Raw genomic sequence first — 3,928 nt, 5'->3', positions numbered from 1 at the left:
TGTCTCAAAGGGAAGATGGAGGGCTGGAAGTATTTCTTAGGAATACATATTGAAGTATTTAGGGATTTAGAAAGTTCGTAAATTAATTTCAAATGACTAAGAAAATGTGTGTGCATATGTGTACAAATAGTGAACACAACCTCTATAGCAAATTCCACCCCCACCCCCAGGGTGCGCATACATGTAGACATGCACACACACGAAATTTGAGTATGAACTATGTATTAAGCCAAGCTTTCCTAGTTTTCTTTGTTCATGGTTCTTTTAATCTCAGTCTCTCTCTCTCTCTCTCTCTCTCTCTCTCTCTCTCTCTCTCTCTCTCTCTCTCACACACACACACACACACACACACACACACACACACATTGTGTACTGGCTCAAAGAAATACCTAGGTACAAACAACTCACTCATTAAATATTTATACCCTAATAATTTAGTAGCCATTCAAATACAAATGCGCCTCTCAAGCAAACTCTATCAAGCAAACTCTCTCAAGTAAGCTCTATCAGATTGAGTTCCTGTTTCCCCCCTTTTTTTGAAAAAACAAAAACAAAACAAAACAAAACAAAAAACAACCACAACACAGCTACCTAAACCTCAACTCCGATATGGCATAGACAGAGGATGTGGCGCCATCTGCTGTTAGAATTTCAAACAGCACCAAGCAGTACTTTTTGTTTGCCTTGAACCCTGCAGAAATCTGCCTGTGAACTCGCTGAGGGACTGTGGAGATCTCAGTGGAGTTTGAAAATCATGGGGCCATAGAACAATACTGTTTAAATGTTGTATCTCTTCCTTTTTCCAGGTTTTTCGAGACAGGGTTTCTCTGCGTAGCCCTGGCTGTCCTAGAACTCACTTTGTAGACCAGGCTGGCCTCGAACTCAGAAGTCCGCCTGCCTCTGCCTCCCAAATGCTGGGATTAAAGGTGTGCACCACCACTGCCCGGCAGTATTTCCTGATTTTAAAAAGTCCTTTTACATTTAATTTGTGTGCACGTGTGTCATGTGTGTACCTATGGCACAGAGTCTGTGTGGAGGTCAGAGGATAACTGGTGGGGTTGGTTCTCTCCTTCTACCACGTGGGGTCTGAGCATCATCGAGCTTAGCAGTGGGCACCTTAGCCCACATCGGCATCTTGCTAGTTCCACAGTGCCTGATTTTGATACATGTAATATTGCTATGTAAGACTCAGTTCCTGTTCTTAGAAATACATTTTGAAGTATTTATGGATTTGAAAAGTTTGGAAACTAATTTCAAATGACTGAGAAAACGTGTGTGCATATCTGTGCAAATAGTGAACACTACCTATCTAGCAAATGATGGCTCTGGAAAGATTTGTAAATTTTATTTTTTGTGTTGTTCCTAAACTTTTCTTCATTGAGCTATTTTAAAATAATTTTAAAGATGAAATGTAATACTAAATCTTTAGCTACATAAAATGCGTATTTAAACATTTTTTAAATGTCTGGAATTGCAGATAGCTACAAGCTTTTGTGAAGAAGGAGATGACCATGCAGCTCTGGCTATCCTGGAAATCACTATGTAGACCAAGCTGGCCCTGAACTCGCAGAGATCCACTTACCTCTGCCTTCTAAATGCTACCATTAAAGACCTGTGCCACCACGTCCAGTACCATTCATTCTTTTATTGAGTCAAGGTCTCATTCTGTATCCCTGACTGGCCAAGAACTTGACAGAGACCAAGCCAGCCTCAAACCTATAGACCTCTGTCTGCCTCGGGTGTGTACCACCAGGCCTAGATCATTATTATTTATTACCTGTTTGGTCAGAGTCCCAGGGACTGAGGTGCATATTTTACAGATCAAAGCAGACCTGGCCTCCAGGTTTTCCCAGCATCCCTCAGTCCCTAACTGGGATATCCTGCCCCCAACCCTGAACTTTCCATCCCAAGGGCTGGGCTGCCCTTCCCCTAGAGGCTCTTCCCTGTATCATCCAGACATTTTGTGTTGGCGCACTCTCTCCTCCTTCTCTTCCTCCTCTTCTTCCTCTTCTCCCCCTCCTCCTTTTCTCACCCTGCCCTTCCTCTCTTTCTCTTACACCTCCCCCCTTCTCTTCCCGTGGCGGCTTCCCTGGCTTCCTTTCTTGGGGCCAGTGAACTCACCTGCCTGAGAGCAGCTTCCCAATGAACCTGCCTTTAATATATTCTAGTCTGGCTTGAATTTGGCTCATTTCACCAGCAGCTGAGTAATAACCTCAGATGGTGGCGAAAACCCAAAGCTGGTCCTCTCCCACAGTACTTCCCATGGTCACATATTACATCCTATGTCAATTATCAGAATAGGGTCTATCTTTTATTTTCCAGAAAAAAAAAGCATTTAATATTTTAAACTAAATATGCCTGAAACTGACTTACAGTAACAGCTGAGGACTCCAGCCTTCACTGTGTCTTCCCAGACTTGGTTTAAGATGTTTAAAGCACCATGTGTGGGAGGAGACACCTTCACCTTGTGACTACTGAGAAATTGTCAGCCTTCTTTCCCCAGGGCACTAGATAATCATTTGTCAAGCTCTGTTTACACCTGTAGCTGAAATTATTGACTAACAGAATAGTGTGTCTGTCAGACTGACTTTCATTCAAACAGTTGCTTTCTGTAATAAGTTATTGTGGAATTTATGATTCTACCCTATCTTGTCAGGTAAGGGGAAAGAGAACAAGATTCTGGGCTAAGCCTGGATGTCGGCAGCTGTTGGAATCTCACACCTTCACAGAGCTGGACCAACCTTAAGAACTATCCAGCCTGAGCTTTCCTCCTGAGGATGGGGGCCATTGGACTTAGGCTAGAGAGGGGAAAACTAACGTCCCACCCCCACTCCCTGCTGCCTCTGCTCCAAAAGGCAACTCTGGTTTTCAACAGGAAAGAGTCCTTTTCCAGAACCAGGGTCGGACTCCCTCTTTTCATCTGATGTCACCTTCTTAGATGAACAAAAGAAATCTTGCAGGTGGCCCCCTGCTTTTGCAGGCTGTCTGCAGATTGAAGTAAGAGTCCATTAAGAATACTCAGGGTGGTGGTGATTGTGTACTACACAGGTACCTTTTTGTGTGTGATTATTCCCTAAAGGGCAACAATAGAATAACAAACTATTTACATAGTAATGACATTTGCATTGTAATAGTGTTTACCTTGTATTTAGTCGTCATGCTGGCTATATTGGATTTGGGGTGGGAGCCGGCAAGCCATTAAGAAGTACTCTTCCATACTCTCTGCATCAGTTCCTGTCTCCAGGTTCCTTTCCTATCTGAGTTCCTGTCCTAATTTCTTTTGATGATGAACAGTGATGTGTAAGCCAAGTTAAACACTTTCCTCCCCAAGTTGCTTTGCTTATGGTGTTTCTTTATATCAATAGCAACCCTAAGACAGTGGACAAATAATGTAGAGAGGACATAAATAGGTTAAGGACGTGCACAAGTTATATAAAGATTTTTATACATATAAAATTTACACATAAAGGTTTTTATATATTTATTTGAAACAGGATTGCACAATATAGCCCCACCTGGCCTTGAACTCATAGAGATCCGCCTGCCTCTGCCTCCTGGTGCTAGGCTTAAAGCGTTTGCCTGGACACCATCTTTAGGTGCCTGGGACATCCGCAGAATCTACTGTGATCCTGGGATCAGTCCCCTGCAGAAACCGAGGGGTCACAGTATTGACAAAGAGGAGGATGGCAGCAGGGGCACCCATCGGCGAAGATACCAGGAAAAAAAAAAGTCTTTGGCATGACTGGGCCTTACACTAAATTTCAAAAACTCCCCGTGACAGCAACTCTATTTCTGCCACCAAATGCAGACCAATCCTGGAGCCAGGAAAAGAGACCCCAATCGCCTGCGCCCGGGCCACACTGGCCCACCAGGTCGCCAAGACCCAGTCCTCCCGGGTCCCGCAATGACATCACGGCGCGCTGTCATC

This window comes from Arvicanthis niloticus, chromosome 11, assembly GCF_011762505.2.
Source record: "Arvicanthis niloticus isolate mArvNil1 chromosome 11, mArvNil1.pat.X, whole genome shotgun sequence".
NCBI lineage: Eukaryota > Metazoa > Chordata > Mammalia > Rodentia > Muridae > Arvicanthis > Arvicanthis niloticus.
The sequence above is the reverse complement of the archived record's forward strand: the minus strand, read 5'-3'. Positions refer to the sequence as shown.